The following is a 13,852-nucleotide window of genomic DNA, read 5'->3' as shown; positions in this document are numbered from 1 at the left end:
GTTTCCCTTTTATCGCGATTCGCTTTCAAATGCCCCAAATCCTCTATCAGGAACGATTTCAAACCCTCCTTACCCATATAACCACAACTAATAACGATATCTTCTAGCCCACCCGAAAATATACCTGTTGAGAATGCAACAAGATGATGGAGCTTAGTGGAAAGAAGTCGCCTTCACTAAGTGGGCCCGCAGGCTATTTTTGGCGCAAAGTCTATTTTTAGACTATGTCTATTTTTAGACATATGGCTCATGTTCTATGAGTTGCAGGATGCTGTATATGGATGATTGGTTATGTTGGGAAAAATATATGGACTTCTATTTTTTGTTCACAGTGGAGTGATCAGAGTCTATTTTTAGATTGCCAGGCTAAAAATAGAAACAATCAAATATTATTAGCCCTTAGTAATATTTTGACTCTAAACATTATCTTATTCTCTTGGAGCACTTTAGTTCAAGCTACGGATGTGGCACATGCAGCTGACAGAAGGAATCACGTGGTTCCTTATGTGTTAGTTGAGCTATTGCATGGAGGACTTCAGTTAGAACTCATGCATGTGAGTTCTGTGGAATTGGATGTGGAGTTGATGGAGTTGTGTTCAGTTTGACTTAGTTGAACTAGTTGTATTTAGTCTAACTAAAGAATACACTAGTGATGAGTTGTGTGAATTGATTGTTAATTAATTCACTAATTATTAACTCATAAAGCAACTGAAGAATACATCAGTTAACTCAGTGCATGGACAGTTCAACAAAGACAGGTGTTAGAGGTAAGTGAAAGGGTGAGTTGTGACTATCAGTTGTGCATGAGATTTGCACATGCATGGATTGAGTTATGCCAATGAGGTTTGCGCAGTTTGGGCCAATATCAAGGCAATTGTAGCTTGTGCTCACGTGATTCTCTTGCAGGATTGTGCAGTGGAGGCAGGCAAAGCAACGGAGGAGATTTGAACCTGTGACTTGTTCGGATTTGAGCTAGTTTTGTGTGTAGCAGGTGGAGATAGTACTGAGTACTTGTGAGGAGTATTGTACTATGTATCATTACATGTTCTCAATCATTATAATATACAGTGTGGGGTTTTCAGCTGTATGCTTTCCCCGGGTTACATACTGTGTTAATGTGTGCATGTGATTAATGCTTCATTGATTTTAATGCTGCTAAATTGATGATCAACGTAGAGGAGGTTATGTATTATGCATGTATTCCGCAATAGTGTATAATCGGGATAATCTCTGTGAATAAGTGTTTATTATTCAAAATTTCTACATGGTATTAGAGCTAGATGATTTGTAGAAAAAGTTTCTACATGCTATCATAGTTGTTGATCATCAGATCTACTATTCAAAAAGTGTTTACAATTTATTTCTTCAGGCAGAGTCTATATTCGGACCAGGTAGCCTCTGGATTCATCCTTCCTTTGGAAGGTGAGATATCCAATAAAAGCCCATACAGTCAATCTCTGTACGAGAAATACTTTGTTCTCACGAATCTTAGATCAGAAGCAGTTGAGTTTTGAGCTGGTGGAATGGCACTCAAGGATAAACTCAGAAACATCTAAGTGTGAGAATGGAGATAGTATGCCCCAGTATCTCATGAATTTCACCCACTGCCGAGATAAGTTGGGAAGTGTGGGGGTGACTGTCGATGATGAGGAATTGGTGAGCTTGGCTCTCCTTGGTCTTCCGAAGAGTTGGCATTCCTATCAGGACTCTCTCAATGGTCGGGAGAAATTTCCAGGATGGGAGAGACTTTGGTCGGATCTTGTGCAAGAGGAGATCAGGCGGAATACCAGGGATGGATCTTCATCAAGGAACCTGATGAAGAAAATTGTGCTTTGGCTGCCAAATCAAATAAGGGGAAAGAGAAGGGTTCTCTTTCTGAATCCAGTTCTTCCAATGACGGGAAGAAGGTTGACAAATCGAAAGTGCGATGCTTTCGTTGTCATGAGTTGGGCCATTATGCTACTAATTTCCCAAAGAAGAAGTCCAAGAAGGGATTCAGGGAAGGATCTGAAGGTCAGGCACTTACTTCACAATTTGAGTTGGATTTCACACTCTTCGCCTGCATGGTTTCATCCATGATGGGAAGTGGTTGGTTTCTTGACAGTGGATCTTCTTTCCACATGAATGGTGACAAAAGTTTGTTCAGTACTTTGGAGGAGAAAGATATCCAGATACTCATAGTGATGGGTAATGATGAGAAGTATAGTGTCTCAGGTATAGGTACGGTTATTTTTCAGAGGGAGCATGGAGCTCGCCTTACCTTGACCGATGTCAAGTATGTACCAGGACTAAAGAGAAACTTGGTGTCAATCGCAATGCTGGAAGACAGAGGCTATGATGTAGTCTTCAATAAGGGAAAGGTTTTCCTTAGACACATCATCACTAGACAGGTGAAGCAGATTGGTTCAAGGGTCAAGAACATGTATGCTCTTGAGGTTCAAGATGCATGCAAAGCCTTGAGCAGCGAGGCAACTGATGGAGACTTGGTGGTTGAGAGGGAGCGTATATTACCTCTCAACATGCAGAGCCAGAAGAAGTCTCAAACGATTGTGGAGGAGCCACGATCGGTGCAACAACTTTAGGAGGTTGTGGGGCAGCCACAACATGGGAAGCTGAGAGGAGATCGAGTAGAGACATCTACTCATGCAGAGACCTCTAGTAGGGGGAAACTTCGAGCCAGGTGGGCAGAGGAATCACATGCAGCCATACCTCCAGGTAGGAGGTGGGGTGATGTGGATTGATTGTCCCAAGAAGGAGGGGCAGCATCCTCGAGGTACCCAACCTCTTGGATGAGACCTTGCTACGGGAGCCCCGATGTGGAGTAGCAAGAACTGACTGATTGGGTAGAGACAGATGTGGATGGAGTGGCAGAGAGAGCAACAGTGTAGGGAATCCCAGGACAGTGCATAGCTAGTAGGCTGCAGCAATGCAAGAGGCACACGTGTTTTGCACAGTGCTAGGCAGCATAGAGAAGTGTGCAATGGTGCGAGATGCATGGAGATGTTGCAGTAGCACAGATGTCAGAGAGGGAGCACTTTTCAGCAGCAGGTAGAGCTTCAGCATTAGAGTATGTTCCTAGCCCAATAGAGTGGTTAGTTGGGAGTGTTTTTGTTCCAAGTGTTGTTGGAGCAAGTGGATCGGGCAAATGTGTTGCATGCAAAGCATTCCAAAGTTGCAGGATAGGGGTTGCAGATAATCCATATCTTGTTGAGAGGGAGTGTTGAGAATGCAACAAGATGATGGAGCTTAGTGGAAAGAAGTCACCTTCACTAAGTGGGCCCGCAGGCTATTTTTGGCACAAGTCTATTTTTAGACTATGTCTATTTTTATACATATGGATCATGGTCTATGAGTTGCAGGATGTTGTTTATGGATGATTGGTCATGTTGGGAAAAATAGATGGACTTCTATTTTTGGTTCACAGCGGAGTGATCAAAGTCTATTTTTAGACTGCCAGGCTAAAAATAGAAACAGTCAAATATTATTAGCCCTTAGTAATATTTGGACTCTAAACATTATCTTATTCTCTTGGAGCACTTCAGTTCGAGCTATGGATGTGGCACATGCAGCTGACAGAAGGAATCACGTGGTTTCTTATGTGTTAGTTGAGCTATTGCATGGAGGACTTCAATTAGAACTCATGCATGTGAGTTCTGTGGAGTTGGATGTGGAGTTGATGGAGTTGTGTTCAGTTTGACTTAGTTGAACTAGTTGTATTTAGTCTAACTAAAGAATACACTAGTGATGAGTTGTGTGAATTGATTGTTAATTAATTCACTAATTATTAACTCATAAAGCAACTAAAGAATACATCAGTTAACTCAGTGCATGGACAGTTCAACAGAGACAGGTGTTAGAGGTAAGTGAAAGGGTCAGTTGTGACTATCAGTTGTGCATGAGATTTGCACATGCATGGATTGAGTTATGCCAATGAGGTTTGCGCAGTGTGGGCCAATATCAAGGCAATTGTAGCTTGTGCTCATGTGATTCTCTTGTAGGATTGTGCAGTGGAGGCAGGCAAAGCAACGAATGAGATTTGAACCTGTGACTTGTTCGGATCTGAGCTAGTTTTGTGTGTAACAGGTGGAGATAGTACTGAGTACTTGTGAGGAGTATTGTACTATGTATTGTTACATTTTCTCAATCATTATAATATATATATAGTGTGGGGTTTTCAACTCTATGCTTTCCTTGGGTTACATACTATGTTAATGTGTGCATGCGATTGATGTTTCATTGATTTTAATGCTGCTAAATTGATGATCAACGTAGAGGAGGTTATGTATTATGCATGTATTCCGCAATAGTGTATAATCGGGATAATCTCTGTGAATAAGTGTTTATTATTCAAAATTTCTACAAAACCATGAGATTTAGAAAAACTAGGGTTTAAAGCACTTATAATTTTTTCACCCGCCACCTCCGCTGCACAGACTGTGGAAGAGTGCTCTTGTTCCTGCCTCCCCTCTGGTTCCCTATCAATTCTCCATGCCTCTTTTTTGGAAATGCATAGGTTTTCCTCTAAAATCCCTAAGACGCCTCCTTGACTCCAACTCTCCCCCGGGCCTCTCCACTTCCCAGTTAGAAGCCCACCTGGACAAATGAACTTCTCGATGTTCTGCTCCGTGACATCCAAACCCCACACCAACAGGATGTCTCCAAGCTTGGGGTCCAAATTGACTTAATCACGTTGGTTGACCATTATTTCCCTCCCTATTTGCTACTTGTAACCTCCACAATTTGCGATAGTCGTTAGTTCCTTCTGTGGGCCCGTGCAGCTTAAAGCCAAAGACAATATGATTAAACTAAGCAATAAAACTATTTTCCATCTTTCATCCACCCTAAACCTCTATTTTCCACCGGCCTCATTCCCAATGCACCCAACCTTGGTGACAGATACAAGCCAACTGTCCACCGCCTTCAAACTCCTGACGCTATGCATACCGATCCCCATGATGCACTTTGACCCAATCCCTGGCATTTTCTTGCAGAGTTTCAAACCCTATCGCCATCACCACCCCCTCTTACTTTCGAAGTATTCTTGCATTACATACCAGTTCATTTTAATCTATACATTTCATGTTCCTCATGTATTATTAATAAGTTATGGTAAGTAACAAAGTTTATTTACAAATTTAGAATATATATATATATATATATATATATATATATATAATTATTAAAATTCATTTTTCCATTAACTTTTTTATTATGAAATCACTTTATATATATAGATTTGGTTATGGGGATTTGAATTTTGGCTTCATGGTTTACATAATACTTTATAACATGGTGATTATCCAATGAAATATCTTATAAGTAATTTAAAATAATATTATAATTTAGGCTTTTTTATAATTTTTTTAATGATGATATATCATAATTATAAATATCAAATTAAAACCTTGCTTGATTTTCTCTAAATATGACTGGAATTTCCATAATTTCCGGGGAAACTCCTCTGCCTCATTAGAGTACAAGGATGAGATGTATATAAGTATGTCATCTCTCTAATAAAATAATAATTAAAAAAACTGAATAACATTTAATTCAAATTTAGAAATAGTTGAAGTTAATGGAAGGTGACCGCACATCTGAGTGGTAGAGGTATGGATTACAGCATCCTTGCAGTAAGCAAGCACCAGTATTGCTCTGGTTGTTCGTACTGGATGAGAACACAGGTATTCCAGATAACTCTCAACTGTCCCCTCGACCATTCAAGCCGCGCGCGGTGGCTTTGCACGGTGCTTAATAATTGCCAGTGTTGAAATCTGGTGGGCAAATTGCTTGCTTGTTATTTGGTTGTTATTAGTCCCTGCCTGGGACTCTTAGCAATCAATCGTGCGCTGACTGCCTATTAATCTCTTGTTTGACCAAAAAATATTGCTATACATCACAATTTTAACCAAAGTTTTCATATTAAAAAATAATATAAAATTTATTATGTAATTGTTGATTGGCCAACAAAGTTGAGGGTCTTATTGATTGCTGATTGGCCAACAAAGTTGAGGGTCTTATTTGTTGTGGGGGAAAGTATCCAACTCGGAATGACCCTAACCCACTCTAAGGGTGGCAGTTCCTTAGCAACAGCTGAAAGCAAAGCTATCTAAAGTTTCTTCTTTATGACATGCAAGAGATAAAAGGGAGAGATCCACTTACCGATGTCTTGCGCAAATGGTCGATCCAATCTCCTTTGTTTGCCGCTTGCTCCCAGCTCCACGTCTTTTCACGGGCCCAGCTACACGAGATCCTGCAAATAAGACAAGAAAAGGAAACTACAAGAAGCATGCATTCATAATCGATTCAAGGATTAGCATAAATCAAAGACGCAAGTAAGACAATACACCATTGAAACACATGCGAATAGAAGAACCTCAAATGCTTTATTAATATATGGAAGTAAGGTTCAGGCGGTGATACAACCATGAGAGGTCCAATCCAGCATCACCTTCCCGATGGAGAGAAATCTCTTCTTCACCTCCCTCAAGCAATCACCCAATACTCTCAACTGTAAACCAACAACAATTCTTTGCACCGAATTCCGCCGTCTTAGATCCCATGGGATGAGGTCCTTATATAGAGTTTTGGAGTGAAGATAAGTCAGCTTGATGTGTGACTTGTTGTCCTCTTCAACTCCAGTTGTTCTTCAGTCCTTCACTCGGAGTTTCTGTCTTCCACTTGGAGTTTTAGAAGCTCTTAACTCATCATTAGGCGAATCGTTTGATCAAGTGTCTTTTTGGAAGCTTCCTGGGCACTGGCACATTGAGAAAAAGATTCCTCCACATGTCAAAGTACGCCCAGCGCAGGTAGCCTTTGTTGCACTTGCAATGCAGTGCAGGTACACCATAGAGCTCTTGACATTCAGCGCAAATGCTTAGTGGAGCAGCTGCTTTGATCCAAAATTGACCTGTTTTTGAGTGTTTTTCAGTGGAGAACTGATTTGCAGTGCTGTGGTTTGCTGACCTTGTTCCTCTAAGGGTAAGAACAACATGTTTAGGACTTTGGATCCCTTAGATTATTGACATTTCATGCTCTATGCTGTAAGGCACAAAAATGTCTATAACAGTTGCCCCCTAAAGTATGAGGTCGTTTATCGGGTGAAATGCTTTATTAGGAGGATCCGAAGTTCATTCAATCGTCGGGAGGTGACCTGTAACAAAATACAATACAATACATTATATTTTCATACTTTCTTTTCATGATCTAGCTGATGCGGGCATTTCCCATGCTCAGCTTTATAAATACATTTGCTGTACATAAACCGACGATCGTCTGATAATAGACTGATAATTCTCTGCTTTTAATTATCATCCTTTTAGTAGGATGATCATCTGCTGCACATGTCTATGTTTTTATCTCCTGAATATATATCGCAGCCCGGATGGATGAAACTAGATCCGGGGTCTTCAAACTTGTCCGATCTTCACTCTAGTACAAGTCGATCCATGTGAGAATTTCTTGAAGTCGAACATGGAAAGCCATCGCTTGATTACCAGTCAATAATGTAAACTGTTAACAAGCGCGAGAGGAATCACCGATAATGATGATGACCCTCAAGGTACTGCAGCACAATTCACGTGGTGTGAATATAGGATCTGACGTCGAACACCACGCAAAGTCTCCCTGTCGAAGGTCATTAATGTATACCTATCGCCGGGAGTGAGAAACTTGCCATTGAGGCATGCAAGCTTCAAAGTACTGAGGGGGTGTTCCTAGATCAACTTCTTGGATAATGAGCTAATGTCGACAAGAAGTGATCCGTCAAAGGAGGGCCTTAATGAATCCCACATCAGTGACACGGAACAGAGCTAGTGATGATGGTGAAAACGATCTGTGAAATATGATTCAGGGTGGCGGTCATGGAAGGATGAAAGATGATGTACGGTAGTGGATGGGACCTGGTTGACACTTTCTGAATGACATCTCTTGAACATATAACGACACTGATGTGATGGATCGGTAGCATTACCCCATGTATGGATGGTATGGCGAGACCATGGTGAAGGGATCGGTGAATGATAATAACCCAACCCGATATTTACGGAGGCAAAAGTGTCATGTTCAAGAGCGACTTGCTACCATTAAGCTTTGAGGTTCTTCCCAATTTTTCCCCAGTCATTTCTAACCAGTACCTCTTTATTTTTGTCAAGCTTGAGGAGGATAACATATGCTTGTTCTATAACCTACCCTTCGGGCAAGCCCATCGCTATGTTTTAACGAGCCTAACGATAGGGAAACTCGTTCTCGTCTAAAGACAAGTTTGTCGCTATCTAATATTTTTAACAAGCCCAGCGACAAAGACAACTCGGTCCTTTTCATTTTTAGAGAGTCTGAAAAGTGTACATAAAGTATACTCCAGGGGTCCTTTTTCGTCATCTAATCCCTTAAGTCCGAAAAAGTATAAAACAATACAGAAGGGATGAATGTTCGATATCTTTATCGAGCCGAACTAGACAAGCACTCGATCTTTTTGTGCAATAATCCCTCAGGTCCAAAAAGATTAAAATCTAGAGGAGGGATAGCTCTTCCGGTCCTTTTAACGAGCTGGAAGGCCAAAACTCGGCAAACTTTTCATTTTTTACGAGTCAGTGAAAAGAGCTCAAAGAAGACTCGTATTTTGAGGAACGAGTGATAAACAGGGGTAGCAGTAGATTCCAGGTACAGGTTGGAATTTTCCAATCACGGCAGTATTACAAGGATGGCTAGGTGGGATCACTCTTCGCAGCTGTTCCTCAAAATAGGTAAACAATCAAGTGGATGTGAATGATCGGCCAAATGAAAAGTGGAGGTGACGGTGCACAAACACGACCAAGGCTTTTATGGCTGATGAATTTACGGTCTCAAATGGTTATTTACTGGTTCATTTTTTCTGGATGAGCTTGAACTCTGGGGGAAGCCTGCTCACTAGCTTATGTTTATTTTTTAACGAGCATGAATTTCCGCATTAAAACTGCTCGGATCTTGCGTTTATTTTTTAACGAGCATGAACTTTGCCAAAACTGCTCATTTTTACCAGTCATAAAGTAGTAAGGTCTCATGGAAGATCGCTATTTTTAAGGAGCTTCATCTCCCTACGCTTTGCTCCATACCCTCTCTTTGTGCAAGCTGGGTCCTGACTTATCTACGGGTTAGCGGGGTTAGTCCTACTTAAAACTAAAAGTCGCCTATGCTTGCCTTCCAAGAGGTTTGCATGCCCCCAGGTATAAAGTATAATTTCAAGGTTGCCCCTCCTTTCCCTTACTTTTGGTTTTCTTTGGGTGTTCACAGCTACTTGTCGTCTCGTCAGTCCTAATGTTAACGATACTTGTCTTCTCGTTATTTTTAACGGGTCTTACGCGGTACTTGTCTTCTCGTCAGCCCAATTTTTAACTGACCTTCGCGAGATCGCAAGAGAACAGCTACTTGCGACAAGAGAACAGCTACTTGCGACAAGAGAAGAACACTTCTCAATAGACAAAACATTGGTAGGTTTGAGGGAGGCTTACCTCTTTCAGGTTACCCAAAGATTGTTCTGCTAATCCTTTCAAACAGAAACTTTCTTCGGCGATGTCTATCATTAGGTTACACAAAGATGGTTACAATTTGTTGCAGCAATTGAATCCCTTTCTTTGGAGGCTGCCCCTACTTATCCTCTAAAACATTTGTTTTAATGGGTGAGGCTTGCCTTTTACCCAAAGATGGTTACTACTTGCTGCCGCAAACGGATCCCCTTCTTTGGCAGAGCCTACTTATTTAGACAAAGGTGAATGACGACGCTTCGCCACACACTTAACTTTAACAAAAGAATCTTTTTCCAGAACAACCCCACTTCCATCAACACCTTCTTCTTCACGGGGCCTTGGCACTTTGCCGGCTCTTCCTTTCGAAGAAGAAGAAGAAGGAGGGGACGGGGTACGGACTAGTCATATTCTCCCGCGGAAATTCTACTTTACACCCAAGGTTTTTTCTGCCTCCAGAGCAGACCAGGATGCATGCCCCCTGGGTTCCGGCCTTCCTTTCCCGAATTACTCGCATTCATCAGGAAGAAGAACCGGAGGTAGAGACCTTTCTTGATCAAAAAGACCATTGAGGATAGGCATGTGACTACTTGCGATGCGTGATCCCGGAAGTGAAAGTTGGTCTACGAGCTTGACCATCCTTCCTTCGTATGGAAAACACATTATTCGAAAGAGCGAGGAGACTATTGCTTCCATGCAATATATGTAGTCTTGTCCAAGGAGTAGGTTATAATCCAAGGGTCCTTGGACGACCATCAAATTCATCTTGACAGCCTTCCCTTTCAGTGTAATAGGCACATTAGGTAGAATCCCTAATGGTCGACTGGTTCCTTTGTCAAAACCCGAGAGATTCCTTGTCTCGGGCAAAAGCGTCGGGAAACCCAGTGCTTTCCAAGCAATAGAGGACAGGATACTCACAGATGCCCCTTCATCAATGATAGTTCCAGCCATCACCATTTTGTATATTTGGACTATAATTCTAAATGGGATACTGGCTCGTAACCGGGGTCTGCCTAGTTGGTTCCAATCAAAGGACACAACCAGGTTGCTTGGTGGTGGGACCGAATATACGGCCGGATATGACCCTGACGATGCTCCTTCCTGCGATAAAGGAGTGGGCGCACTGCCCAGATGCTCATCAGAATCGGTGTTGATGAAAAGAATCTGGACGGTGTCATCCTTACTCTCTTCGATAGGGGTGTCAACTGAAGATGAATCCTCAATGACTGTGGTATTTGAAGATGAAACTTCTGAAGGGAGAACCTGGTCAACTGCCGTTTCGACCTTTGGACTTTCGTCCGGTCCGGATTCAATAGGTTCACTTTCAGTGACTGACACTTCAGCTGGCCCTATGAGCGGGGTAGCTGTATTTTCGACCAACGAAGGACTTGGCGCGAGTTTTTGGTATCCAGGAGGAAGTAGCAACGGTGCAATCGGTTGATCTTCCAAAACTCTCTTTGCTTCGTCTAAAAAGGGACAACGGCGAAGGGTGTGATTGCCTTCACACAATTCGCAGGGGAATCTCATTCCCCTTTGTCGTCTGGGACCTTCACTTTCGCTGGTCGACGGTAAGCATTCAACCTGGTTGTCAGAGGTTGACGCTTCCGAACTGTGCAAACGAGGGGACCAGTCCCTTAGTATCCGGGGAATACTGGGACAATCACGGTGGAGGTGGTCTCCTCTACATATGACACATGGCGATTTAGGCCCGATTCGTGCTGTGTGTGGGTTTTCGTTAGATACCTTTTGCTTGCCCCCAGGCGCCTTTGGCTCCTTCTGCTTCTTTTCTTTCTTCTTCTTTTCCTTCTTCTTTTCTATGGGAGCCGCGCTTTTGGCGGCTTGACCTTTCGAAGAAGAAGGATCGGAGGAAGGCGTATAAGAAGTGGAAGGCTGGAGGGTAGCTCTAGACTGGTCTAACTGTTGACTCGACTGTTCAGGAACCGTGGTGGTCTGAACTTCAGCGGTTGAGAATAGCCAAACTAGCAGGCCAATTGTCAGCCCTGGAAGTGACAATGTGGCCATGTGGGGCGCACCAACTTCTCCCCAAGAGGAGAAAGGGCTAGGGGTCCCATCATGTGGAATCCCTTTGTTGGTGTGTTCCATGTTCTCAACCTTAAGATCAACGTAGGAATCAGGGGTAATTATGTTCCGTTTAAGATGAATTTTATATGACGACGCTTTAGACACAACTTGCTTTTTCACTTTTTAAGAGTCGAGAAAAAGCTAAAGATGACTCTAGTCTCCTTCGATGTATTAACGAGCCCGAAGTGACAAATTCTCGGATGGACTTTTTCAGTTATAGAGTTTGAAAAAGGCCAAAAGAAACTACTCTGGAGTTCTAGGCAAGGGTGTGCCAAACCTTTCGCGAAACCACAGAATACGTTTTACGGTACGAGTGGTCGATCTTCGTGAATGCTGTGTTCACTGCGTCGCGATCAGTAGGGCGGCCGACACGGCTTCCTATGGATAAAGGCTTTGTTCCTATAGGCATCCCCCAATATACGCGACGGTACGCGGGGGCACAAGTCCGTATTAGCGCTATCGTCCCTCAGGAGGAATCACCCATCTTCGTAGAGATCGACAGTCACTATGTTTAAAGACGTCGGTTCACGTCTCTACCTAGACCTCTACTGTGTTTCGTTATGTTTCAAAGCGTTGTTAGATAAATTCAGTTCTTTTTAGGTTGATCTTGCTTAGCAGTTTGCCTTTATGGATCACCACGTGATGTATGATACAACTCCTAAATGCAGTCTAAGAATGATAAGCAAGCTTTTTCAATTCTTTCAACTTATGAAAACCTTAACTACTGAAGGAAAAGAAAGACATCATCTTTTCAAACAGATCATAGAGCACACACTGATGCACTTTTCCTAAATCGACATGCAAGCTGTCAAAATGCACATGCACAATGCAAGTATTTCTTTTCTTCTTCCTTAATGTTGATGTATTACAAAAAGAAAGCTGTTGTATAATTTCGAATTCAATTTCAAGCGAAAGCAACAAGTGTTTGTCCAATAATCAAAAGAACACCTTAAGATTCACTCGTTTCAACACAAGAAATACTGAAATTCGAACCATATAACGAAAGCAAATGCTCAAGCAGCTATGAACAGCAATAAACTAGCTCTCAGACTCACAACGACACTTTCTCATAGGTCTAGATCCAAGAGGTCATAGCAAGACTAGTTCACTTTCGCTATGGGAAACTGTGAATGACAACAAGAAATACAATAAGAACAATCACGGTTTCTTCATACAACTGAGGCAGAATGAAGGCAAAGAGAAGTGGTTTCAGCTGGGTATACAGGTTGACAACAGGCTGCAAAAACAATACTGAAAACTGGGCAACAGACAGTGGGGAATCCCAGCTGCACAAGGCAAAACTGGATCAGCGCAGGTGCTGCACTGTCAATCTGAGATGCAGCGCAGGTAGCCCCTTCGGGACCTTCGTTGCAGTGCAGGTAGCCTTTGTTGCAGCTGCACTGAAGAGACAACTCTCGTCTCTCTCAGATTCCGGGTCACAGTTTGCTCAAAAATCAATGGTTTTTGGCCAAATCAGAGGCTATCAGTCAAGTATACACTAGAGGATGATTAAAGGAAGATGAACACTATCACAAAGAGCTAAAAAGAGTCCTTGTGGATCAGCTCTTCAAATCATAAACATGCCCAGCACTGGGCTAGAGTAGCTGCCCTCTACTTTGCATTCGAAGGACTCGAATGCAGTTCGATTCGGTACTCTCTTTGTTTAAGAAATGAATAGCAAGAAACACAAGCTACCAACAATACACGATCCCCAGTGGAGTCACTAGTCTGTTGTGGGGGAAAGTATCCAACTCGGAATGACCCTAACCCACTCTAAGGGTGACAGTTCCTTAGCAACAGCTGAAAGCAAAGCTATCTAAAGTTTCTTCTTTATGACATGCAAGAGATAAAAGGGAGAGATCCACTTACCGATGTCTTGCGCAAATGGTCGATCCAATCTCCTTTATTTGTCGCTTGCTCCCAGCTCCACGTCTTTTCATGGGCCCAGCTACACGAGATCCTGCAAATAAGACAAGAAAAAGAAACTACAAGAAGCATGCATTCATAATCGATTCAAGGATTAGCATAAATCAAAGACGCAAGTAAGACAATACACCATTGAAACACATGCGAATAGAAGAACCTCAAATGCTTTATTAATATATGGAAGTAAGGTTCAGGCGGTGATACAACCATGAGAGGTCCAATCCAGCATCACCTTCCCGACGGAGAGAAATCTCTTCTTCACCTCCCTCAAGCAATCACCCAATACTCTCAACTGTAAACCAACAGCAATTCTTTGCACCGAATTCCGCCCTCTTAGATCCCATGGG

This window comes from Pinus tabuliformis, chromosome 9, assembly GCF_031772625.1.
Source record: "Pinus tabuliformis cultivar Carrire ecotype Pingquan chromosome 9, CPIR1, whole genome shotgun sequence".
NCBI classification, from domain to species: domain Eukaryota; kingdom Viridiplantae; phylum Streptophyta; class Pinopsida; order Pinales; family Pinaceae; genus Pinus; species Pinus tabuliformis.
The sequence above is the reverse complement of the archived record's forward strand: the minus strand, read 5'-3'. Positions refer to the sequence as shown.